General features: G+C 40.2%; 1 protein-coding gene across 2 annotated transcripts in view; it reads right to left on the bottom strand.

The window, feature by feature from the left end:
• The window catches only part of NCKAP1L (NCK associated protein 1 like), a 1,498,172-nt gene that overhangs the window by 683,420 nt on the left and 802,357 nt on the right, over positions 1-12,395 (bottom strand). The window lies entirely within an intron of this gene.

Raw genomic sequence — 12,395 nt, forward strand, 5'->3', positions numbered from 1 at the left:
AATCCAGCTCCAGACAAGTGACAAGTGGAGTACCTCAGAGTTCAGTCCTGGGGCCGCTCTTGTTTGGCATCTACTTCTCTGAAGTATAGGTCAACACTAAGGGACTCTGGCTAACAAAGTTTGCAGATGACTGCAAACTGGGAGCCATTATTGAACCCCAAATGATGTGGATACTCTACAAAAGGGCCTTACAGAAACAGATGCTTGGTGCCAGAGCCATGGGCTCAAGCTCAATGCCAAGAAATGTATTGTTATCCCCTTTGGGAAAAAACATGTATCCATGAATTACCATATAGGTGGCAGTACACTAAACACAGAAAGTGTGATAAGAGACTTAGGGACACAGGTGGACAGTGGTCTCACCTTCGATAACCACATCGCCACAACAGTCAGGAAATCCTTCTATGTGGCACACCTCATCACGAAGGGCTTTTCATCCAGAAAAAGGAGGTCATTGTCCCACTGTACTCATCCCTCATTAGACCCATTATAGAATACAATGCCCCATTTGGTATGTACCTCTCAAGACATCTGCAACAACTGGAAAGGCCTCAGAAATACCTCACTAAAAGAATCACAGGCCTAAAGCAGATGCCCTATGCTGACCGCCTTAAAAAACTCCAGCTATACTCTGTCACATATCGTCTACTCAGAGGCGATCTCTGCTTAACATACAAGGCCATGTCAAACCCAGAGCTGTTGGACATGCTACACTTAAAGAAATCCCAATCCCTCAGAGCTACACGCTCCAGGGATCTAAACCTTGTCATCACAATAAACAAAACATGTTGGAGGGATAGGTTCCTGACCCAGAGACTCCCCAGACTCTGGAATAGATTGCCCATACATGTCAAGCAGAGTGCCTCTTTGGACCTCTTCAAGAGGAATCTTGACAATTGGATGGGAGAAAGGAAATTCACCCCAGGGATCACGTCAGTCGCCCTGCTAGACAGGGGTCCAGGAAAGTAAATAATGTGGGAAGAAATAGCCAGGGAATTGTTATGGCTAGGCTTGTATAGGCCCTAGGGCTGATAGCCTAGTATCAACCTATGAACCTATGAACCTATATAGGGTGGGAGGATGTAGGAGGCAAGGTTTGTGATATGTTTGGAGGGGATAAGGGAACAAAATTGTATCCAAATCTGTCCGCCGTAGGTTTGCTATTTATGCGGAATCAGTGCGTGATACAGTTAGTTACTTGTTTGCCACATGCTTGGGTCCTACCTTTTATGCTGTGTATGTAGCTGTACAAGGCCTTAAGGTTATCTTTGGCTGTGATTGCTACGTTTTTTTCTGAAATTTACTCTTAGAGGATTTGACATGTTGTCTTATTTGCCTGTTGAGGCTGAGGAGGGTGCTTTTCCTTTGCTGGGGCCTCAATCTAGTTTTCCTAGACAGCAACGTTTTGCATTTGTTGTAAAGCCTGTTGATGCTGGATGTCCACCTGGGCAGCTTGTTTTTACTTGGGACTCTGGCTTTCATTCTCTCTGGAACAGCAGAGTCTATACACTTACACAAGTGATTGCACAGGGCTTTAGTGTAAGATTTGGTGTAGTTAACACTTCCAGCTGGGAGTGGTGCCTGGAATGCATTTATACCCTCCCATAGCAGTGCATAGCTTGCCTTGGTAAAGTTTTTTACTCTGACTTTACCCTTTTTGAGTTCTGGTGTTAGTGCCAGTTCAAAGGTGACTGATCTGCGGTCCAGTTTAACTAATGTGGGTCCAACAGTTGCTGTAGAACATATGTTTGTCATTTTAGTGAGGATGAGATCTAGTATGTTTGTTCCTCTTGATGGGGTTTGACTAGTTTCTTCTAGGGCATTTGAGTTAACAAAATCAAGGAACTTTTGCACTTGTGAGTTAAGGCTAAATTAGGTTTCGCAGTTGATGGTGGGATAATTGAAATCCCCCAGGACCAGAGTGTTTGGCAATATTTGGATTGACTCATTTGGTCAAGCAGGCCTTGTGAGCATCATGATTCATGGAGAGGGATCTGTAACTAGCTATGACGTGAATGGGGGTCTTACCCACAGTAATCTGAACTTGGAGTAACTCCATGGAGTTGTCCTGCCTAACTAGTCGGGAGGAGAATTTATCTCTAATATAGATAGAAACACCACCTCCTTGGGTTCTCACACATTTTGTTAGTAGTGAGATACAGAAAAACACTGCAGTCCATACCAAGGAAAGCCAGTGATATGGATGGAAAAAAGAACTAGGACCAATTGTTACCGTAATTAATGTTTGCAATAAGAGAGGTGCCATAAACTTTACTGGGTTTACAGCATTTGACTATTTTGCATGACAAGTAACCCAGAGGTCTGCCTAACATTGTTAAGGAAACTAGGGAATAAGACACCATTTAAATCGGTGATAAAACATTACTATTTGGCAACTATTGTCTCTCCTTTGACAAATCTCTTAAAAGAAAAAATTCCCATTAATATGTAATGGTTCCTTGAAAATGGCAGGCCATTTAATGAATGAAAAATAGTATTGCGCCTTGAACTAGTATTACTGATTCCTTATTTTATTAATGAATTTATCTTGTATACAGATGCATCAGAGGTAGATTTGAGACCATTGTTGTTCCAAGATATAGCACCATGTATGATAAATTAGGAAAATATTAAACAATTCTAATAGATATATTGAGCTTTAGAGAGAGAGAGAAACAGAGAGAAAATGTGGTTTTAGTAATGAAGTGCCCCTTTTAGTCCTTAAAATACTCTTTATTAGGTATGCCCTTCAACCTAGTAACTGACGTGCAATTTGGTCTGAAGAAGTAAATAACATTTTTTTTATTTGTAAAATGTATGTATATATATATATATATATATATATATATATATATATATATATTTTTTTTTTTTTTTTTTTTTTTTCCTGTAAGGGAAATAAAAAAGTAAGGGAAAGAATGTGCTACATGGACATCCAAGACATTACAGCATCTTTCCTGCCCCTTTTATGTAATCATGTATGGGCACTGCCCCCAAAGACCTGGGATTGGCTGTGCAGATGAAGGGCAAGTGAGTTGTTTTCCTTTTTTTTGTTTGTTTTTGTTTAAATAAATCACACCCTGCTGGCATGCTAACTTTATAAAAAAATCACAAAAAAGACCACAGTGGAAGCCAGGAACAAGCCGCTCGAACTGAAGTAATATAAATAACATTTATTTAAAAAAACTATCACACAAGGTTAAGGGCTTTCATCTATGATACTAGACTTCATCAGAACACCAAACACACTATTTCGAAAGTTTAAATAGCATATGTCGACCAATGGCAAGTGCCAATTTGTATTCAGATACTCCTCCCTTCCCCTTCTTGAAAAATAATGCAAGTGCTTAAATGCTTACCTATATCACATCTTAGCTTCTATTATTGGTTTTACAGATATATTCTCATTTATACCCGGTGTAGTGGTAGCATTTAACAAAATCTGCCATCTCACCTCCTTCTCACTCAATACAGCCTTTATATTCCCTCCTCTATGATTTGGAAATACACTTCCAGTATAGCAAACTTAAACATGTTACAAGCAGGGTTATCTCTAGTATGTCTATATAAGGCATTATTGACATCACCTTTTTCGATGGCATATGAATGATCATAAATTCTATCCCTCAAACGTCGTCCTGTTTTACCCACATAAAATCCAGCACACGTTATACACATAGCAAGATAAATGACATTCCTTGTTTGACAATTGCCTTTAGCAAAAGTTATTAGGTTTTAGCTCCTATTTCCCAAACACTTGGTATGTTCTTCTAATATGGCTGAGCACTGATTGCATCTGCCACATTTTGTAGTACCGGATTTGTGGGACTTACTGTACATATGACCTTTATATAACCTCTTTTTCATATTACATCCTATTTTATGGACAAATGTGGGATATTCCGCCACCAATTCAAATATTTCTGAATCACATTTCAGGATACTCCAATTGTTACGAATAATATTCTTGACATCTATCGTGTTTTCCCGTATGGTGAAATACAGGCTTTATTAAACTCATAAGTACTCGCTTCTCTATCCTTTGCAATACCAACACAAGCCTCCACACCCAGCAATGGCTTGTATTTTTCCCCCATTCACTACTTACATATGACACAACATCATCTACCACTATGGGGGGATAGCTGCATTCCTTGAACAATTTGCCTATATAAACCAACTCCTGTAACATTACATTATAATCTGAAGTCATCCGAGCTGCTCTTATACATTGTCCTTTTACTATGTTTTTCTTTTGAATACTGGGGTGGCAGCTGTTGTATTCCAAATAGGAATTGCTAAAGGTTTCTTTTCAAAAAATTCTGGACTTGAAACCAGTACTGTTATGAGAAATTAATGTATCCAAGTATGGGATGCCTTCATTACTAACTCGATATGTAAACTTAAGGAAAGTACTAAAGGAATGTAGATATTCAACAAATTCTTTCACTGCAGTTTCTTTTCCATCCCACAGGATAAACACATAATCTAAAAATCTAATATAGCATTTAATATATTTCATCCAACTACTGTTAAATATTGTTTGCTCTTCCCAATCCAATAGGACTAGGTTGGCATAAATAGGGGCGCTGGCGGCTCCCATCACTACCCCTTTGTTTTGCCTATAGTATTCTCCTTCAAAGTAAATAAAGTTATAATCAAGTACTAGACTCATAAATTCACTTATAAGCAAAGTTCTATCCCAGTCCAGGTTGGCATATTTCCTAATACTATTAACAAATCTGTCCATACCTTCATCTCTAGGAAATCATGTGAATAAATTCACTACATCTATAGTGACGAAGATTAGACTCTCCTTCCATAAATTTGGTGTTAACCGACTTAAAAAGTCCCAGGAATCCTTAACTATATGTTTAACCATGGCATAAATGGGTTTTAACCAAGTATCCATGCTATTTAAAAAGCATCAGGGGATGCTGTCCAGGCTCGTCAGTGCAGTGTTCTTGGCTTTAGACAGAGCATTGCAGTCTTGTTCCCTAGTGATAGTCAGAGGAGTTATATATGATGGCATTCCCTGAGGGAAGGCTGTGTGGGGGGTAGAGGTGCAAAGTTAATGCTGAATTTATCTGCCAGTAAGTTTGTTGTATCCTCTGGCTCAGTATATAATGAGCTCTGTGCACAATTGTTTATCCTCTTTGAGATTGCAGACATAGCTAAAGAATGCCTTGTAGCTGTGTTTGGCCAGGGAGGCCAAATTTACCTCAAATTTGGCTTTAGTGGACTTGATTGGCCCTCTGAGTTATTTGTTTCATTTGAAGAGGTGCTTTTATCCGCCTGGGTGCTACACCTCCAAATCTTGAGCCATGATTTTATTCCTTCTGTTATATAACCTAATGATGTGATTCCACCAGGGTGACTTTTTTTTTGAGTTAGTTCTGTACTTATTGTTGGCAGGTACAGTTGCCTCTATGCAGCTATTACATGCTTGTATAAAGTTTCTGTGGACAGTTCCTTATGGACAGCAGGGAGATCAGGGTTTAACTTGAAATGTTGCCAGCTTATCACTTAATATTTGGAAGATAGCCTTAGAGAAGTTCCTGAACATTCTAGTGTTAGCTATGGTTCTGGGAATTATTTTTACTTCTAAGGTGCTGTGATCTTACCATAGACATTATGCTAGGGGGTGTGCAGTGCTTTCCCATATTAGTGAAGACCAGATCCAGTAAGTTTGTGCCCTGGTCAACATATGGAAAATATGGTCCAGGGAGTTTTTGTTTACAAAATCCAGGAATTTCTGCACCTGCACTTTTGGTGTCATGTATCATTCACAGATAATAGTGAGATTAATAAAGTTGCCCATGAATATGATATCAGTTTGTACTGAGTGTTTCCAGTAAGCTAAAATATGTGTTATGGGTCATGGAGAGGGGCCTATAGCTTGCAAGGCTTGCAAAGAAGTAGTATTGGATTTTGCCTGTGGTGATTTGAATGTGGAAAAGCTGAAGAAAGTCATCCAGTTTGACCAACACTAAGGTATATGCATTTTCGAGGTAAATCAAGCAACCTCCTTTAGTAGCTGCTTGTGTAGTAGCTGGTCTAAATATGTGGAAGGCATTATTGCCTTGTACTGCTGGGATGCTCCCCGTGGCTTTAAACCATGTCTCACTGACTGCACCTCTATGGTGAAGAGAGCTTGTAAGGAGTGGACTTTCTTGTTTAGAGTCCTAGCACTGTGAATTATACCACAAGATTTTCTTGGTTTGGGGTTGGGGGAGGTATAAACTTTTAATTCATCAAGGCAATAACTATTAGTTGAATGAATGAGTGCTATTTCCTTAAGGATTTTCTTAGAATAGATCGGTTACAAGATCATTATGTTTTGCTTTGCTCTAATGTATGTCACTTATTTTCCATTTGCATTTGTACTGTACAGTTTTTCCTTTGTTGACTTATTGAACGGAATTTGTACATACTGTGATGGATCATAGGGAGGGGACAGTGAATTCAGAATAAGAATACCACAATTTTTCTTCACATGTAAGGAAGGATCTTCATAACATGCCCATCCATTACTCAATCGCTCATTAATAGTGTACATGAGAGAAAGTGCATTGAAGTGTCTGGTCCAGTCCAAATCTAAGCTTCACAGATGGTTTTGTTTCTGTGTTAAAATGCCTTGTGTACTTTAACCTGCATGAAAATGTGAACTCTTAAATCTGAATTTAACAGTGACACAGCAAAGTCATTTTTCTTGCCATTCAGTTTTGGATGCTTAAGTAGTCTCATACTTAGAAGTAATAAAAGGGCAGACAACCAGTTAGCAGGCTGCAGGATGCACTGAACATGTTGCTTGAGCCTAGGTTTCTTATGACAGCTATGGCTTAATTTGCAAAGGCAATAGAGTGGTGTAGGAATTTCATATTGGCAGCACATTCTCTCAGTCATCATCATCTTCTTTCGGCTGTTCCCATTAGGGGTCGCCACAGCAGATCATCAGTTTCCATTTCTTCCTGTCCTCTGCATCATGCTCTTTCACACCAACTGCCTGCATGTCCTCTCTCACCACATCCATAAACCTTATTTTAGGCCTTCCTCTTTTCCTCTTACCTGGCAGCTCCATCCTTAGCATCCTTTTCCCAATATACCCAGCATCCCTTCTCAGCACATGCCAAACCAACGCAATCTCGCCTCTCTTGCTTTGTCTCCAAACTGTCCAACCTGAGCTGACCCTCTAATATACTGATTCCTAATCCTGTCCATCCTAGTCACACCCAATGCAAATCTTAAAATCTTTAACTCTGCCACATCCAGCTCTGACTCCTGCCTTTTTGTCAATGCCACCGTCTCCAACCCATATAACACAGCTGGTCTCACTACCCACTTGTAGACATTCCCTTTCACTCTTACTGGTACCCGTCTGTCACAAATCACTCCTGACACTCTTCTCCACCCATTCCACCCTACCTGTACTCTCTTCTTCACCTCTCTTCTACACTCACCATTACTCTGAACTGTTGATCCCAAGTACTTAAACTCATCCACCTTTACCAACTCTACTCCCTGCATCCTCACCATTCCTCTATCGTCCCTCTCATTCACACACACATATTCTGTTTTAGCCCTGTTGAACTTCATTCCTCTCCTCTCTAAAGCATATCTCCACCTCTCCAGGGTCTCCTCAACCTGGTCCCTACTCTCACTACATATCACAATGTCATCTGCAAACATCATAGTCCACGGGGCCTCCTGTCTGATCTCATCTGTCAACTTGTCCATCACCACTGCAAATAAGAAAGGGCTCAGAGTTGATCCTTGGTGTAATCCCACCTCCTCCTTAAATGCATCTGTCACTCCCACCGCAGTCCTCACCAATGTCACACTACCCTTGTACATATCCTGTACCACTCTTACATACTTCTCTGCCACTCCTGACTTCCTCATACAATACCACAACTCCTCTCTGGGCATCCTGTCATATGCTTTCTCTAAGTCCACAAAGACACAATGCAACTCCTTCTGACCTTCTCTTTATTTCTCCAACACTCTCAGAGCAAACATTGCATTTGTAGTGCTCTTTCCTGGCATGAAACCATACTGCTGATCATTAATCATCACCTCCCTTCTTAACCTAGCTTCCACTATTCTTTCCATAACTTCAAGCTGTGACTGATCAATTTTATCCCTGTGTAGTTAGCTCTGCACATCACCCTAATTCTTAAAGATAGGCACCAAAACACTTTTTCTCCACTCCTCAGGCATCCACTGACTTTCCAAAATTTCATTAAACAATCTGGTTAAAAATTCCACTGCCATTTCTCCTAGCAACTCCATGCTGGTATGTCATCTGGGCCAACAGCCTTTCCATTCTTCATCCTCTTCATAGCTGTCCTTACTTCCACCTTGCTAATCTGTTTCACTTCCTGATTCACTACCCCTACATCATCCAACCTGCTCTCTCTCTCATTCTCTTCATTCATCAGCCCTTCAAAGTACTGTTTCCATCTACTCAACACACTCTCCTCACTTGTGAGTACGTTTCCCTCACTATCCTTTATCACCCTTACCTGCTGCACATCTTTCCCAACTCTGTCCCTCTGTCTAGCCAAATTGGTACAGGTCCTTTACTCCCTCTTTAGTGTCCAATCTCTCATACACCTCTCTATATGTCTTATCCTTAGCATTCGCCACCTCTCTCTTTGCCATGCGCCTCATCTCCTTATACTCTTGTCTACTTTCTTCATCTCTTTGACAATCCCACTTCTTCTTCGCCAGCCTCTTCCTCTGTATACTCTTCTGTACTTCCTCATTCCACCACCAGGTCTTCTTGTCCTCCTTCCTCTGTCCAGATGTCACACCAAGCACCTTTCTAGCAGTCTCCCTTACTAGCTCTGCTGTAGTTACCCAGCTATTTGGTAACTCTTCACTGTCTCCCAGTGCCTGTCTTAACTCTTCCCTGAACTCCACCTCACAATCACCCTTTTTTAACTTCCACCATTTAATCCTTGGCACTGCTTTTACACTCCTCCTCCTCCTCCTCTTCTTGATCACCAACGTCATCCTACAGACCACCATTCTATGCTGCTTAACTCCACTTTCCCCTGTCACCATTTTACAGTCTCCAATCTCCTTCAGACTGGCCCTCCTACATAGGATATAATCCACCTGTGTGCATCTTCCTCCACTCTTGTATGTCACCCTATGCCACCACAGCCATGTCCATCCTTTTCGCAATATCCACAATCATCTGACCTTCTGCATTCCTCTCCTTAACACCATACCTACCCATCACTTCCTCATCCCCTCTGTTCACTTCATCAACATGCCCATTGAAGTCCCCTCCAATCACTAATCTCTCACCCTTGGGCACACTCACCACCACTTGATCCAACTCATTCCAAAATTTTTCTTTCTCATAGGTTCTTAGGTAGGTACTAGACTATCAGCCCAAGGGCCTATGCAAGCCTAGCCAACAAGGTTCCCTGGCTTACGCCACCCAAGAAAGTTATTTTCCTGTGCCACTGATGAGCAGAGACACAGAAGTGATCCCCGGGGTGTATTTCCTATTTCCCATCTACTCATCCATTGCACACCCAACTTGTGGAGCACATGCACTAACAACATTCATCATTACACCATCAATTTCAAGCTTCATAAACATCACTCTATCAGACACTCTCTTCACCTCCAAAACACTCTTGGCATACTGTTCCTTTAGGATAACCCCTACCCCATTTCTCCTGCCATCCACACCATGATAGAACAATCTGAACCCACCTCCTATACACCTGGCCTTTCTTCCCTTCCATCTGGTCTCTTGCACGCACAATATATCAACCTTCCTTCTCTCCATCATATCAGCTAGCTCTCTCCCTATACCAGTCATACTGCCAACATTCAAAGTTCCTACCCTCACTACTACACTCCTAACCTTCCTCCTCTCTTCCTGCCTTCAGGCATGCCTTCCCCCTCCTCTTCTCCTTCAGCCAGTAGTAGCCCAATTTCCACCAGCACCCTGTGAAGTAAGTTACCTTTGGGGTCACAATGACAACACAGCAACATCCTTTGCACAATGCACACCTCTGAAGGCCTCCCCCAGTTGCTCACATATGCCATACATTGCTACATTTTGTATGGAATACAGTACTAAAGCTCTAATTTTTTTCTGCTGCTGACATGTAGACAGTACCCGTAAATAGATGTGGATTGTGCCAAATTATTTCTGAACTGGTAAATTGACCTTATAAGCTAATATCTGGATAAGGCATGTTTATTTTCGTTTACCATTTGTTTAGTCTGGATATGAGAAAAGGCAAAGAAAATTAAAGTAACTGCTGAATATGAGATTTTTTATGGTCATACAATGCACACATTGGCTACAGACATACATTAAAAAATATTCAGTCTTTGAATTTTCTGTTTAGCAACTCTGTTGTTGCAGAATATCATCTTCCATAACAATGGTAATTAACACTTCATTAGGCATGATAGACCCTCTGACAAACTGTGCATATAGACGTTTTAACAACCCAGATATATGTACAGTTACATAACAGAAATATAAAATGGAGTACATAGTTAAAGAAGGAGAAATAGAAGTGCTGGAGTAGTTTCTAGCTTTGGGAAGTTAATAGATACCTGTAATATGAAAGAACGATGCGATTATGTTTAGTCAGTGGGCTTAGAGCACTAATACTGTGGTAAGCTGAATCACAGTCTAGAATGAATCAGTTAATCAAGTGTATCAGGTATATGGGATGAAGCAATCAAAGAAACGTACTATGCACTTGGAGGAATGTTTCTGACATGTTCTTTAGATAGATGGTATCATATAAACTGTTTAATAAGTATTGTTTGCACTTTGCCCTGTGGCCTGAACAGTCAGGGAGCACTTTAGTGATCAGTTAAATCAGGAGAAAGTGACTGCTATAGTTTGGGGGCCATTACAGCAGTCAGGAGATATAGCAAACATTAAATTAAATGTTTTGTATGGCAGAAGATTTAATGTGCCATCTGCTATACAACTTCCACAGCACACTAAACCATCTGACAGATGAAGTAGTGATGGAAGAGACTGAAAACTAACATTTTGGCACCCTTCCCAACACTGTTTATGAACCAAACTGTTTAGTTATTTACTACACTTCAAGCAGCAAAAATATAATGTTATTTAATCATGTTTTGTTTTTAATTAAAGTGAAAGTTTACTGTGGTTTCCTTGAATTGCTAAAGCAATGCTGTGTTTTACTTATGTATCACATGGCTGTTAAATGATTAAGTCTGAAAAATGAGTTAAATTTTCAACAAAACATCCTGTTTGGACTTGCTTTTGCACCTCTTGGTCTCTTAAGTTTTTGTGAAAACTAGTTGTCAGGGTGTTTTTTCCCCAACTCCTTTAAAAAAAAGTTGAGGGTCTCGCTCTGGGTTCCAAATGACCTAGCTACTCCTCTTATGCTGTGATTATCCCTTTAACCCTTCCAGCACACACTGACATACACAGATGTGGACTAGCCAATGAGCAGTTGAGAGCCTACGATCCATCTGTGAGTCCAAAATAGGTAATTTTGTGCTGGAAGGGAAGTAGGTGTGTAACATCTTGTGTATTAAAGAAAAGTGAAATGTGCCTTTAAATGTATCTGGTGCTGTTAAATTCTTACAATAATTAGTCATACAGTTGGCTGTATTAATTAGAATAAAGAGAAGTGATCACTAATTTATTAGTGTATAAAAGACTAACTCATTGGTAGGAGGTTTGTTCCTGAGGCAGAGGTTTAGCCTGGTAAGGTCCAAGATTCATCAAGTTCAACAGCCATTTCAGGGCTAATTGTGGGGTGGTCTGAAGAAACTCAGATGAAGACTTTGTGTTTCATTAATTGGAAGGAAGGGCTGGCAGGGCCTGGACTTATGGCTTTGCTTGAAACCACAAATGTGTCTGAAGGGCTGGATGGGACTGAACTGACATGGTGGAGAGTTCCCTAATGTACTGTTTCTTTTGTATGAAGAATTTACCGAGAAAAAACAAATGAACTTTTTTTCCTACCTTCAATGTTTTTTGGTATCTTCTTATATTTGTGCTATCATGTATGGACTGAACATGGGCAATTCTCAGTGTATTTGGTACTTTTCCTTTCATATCTCATTGGATATCAGTAACTGATGACCTACTTCTGGGCAATTCCTGCATAAACTGATAAAAAAAAAAAAAAAGTTTTCAAGAAAAAATATAAATGATACAGACACCATACAATTGTTAAAAAATACAGACAAAAAAAAAAACTATGGTAGACCTGTGTAGGAATTATACAAATTCTGCAACTGTCTGAATTTGTCATATTGCACTGAAGGATGCCTTCTCTAGAGAAAAAAATGTGAATACTCTAGTAACAGAATTCGCATTGTCAGAAAGAAAAAAATCACAAGAGTAACCTATGATGTTC

This window comes from Protopterus annectens, chromosome 9.part0 (assembly GCF_019279795.1).
Source record: "Protopterus annectens isolate FY-2018-M chromosome 9.part0, PAN1.0, whole genome shotgun sequence".
NCBI lineage: Eukaryota > Metazoa > Chordata > Ceratodontiformes > Protopteridae > Protopterus > Protopterus annectens.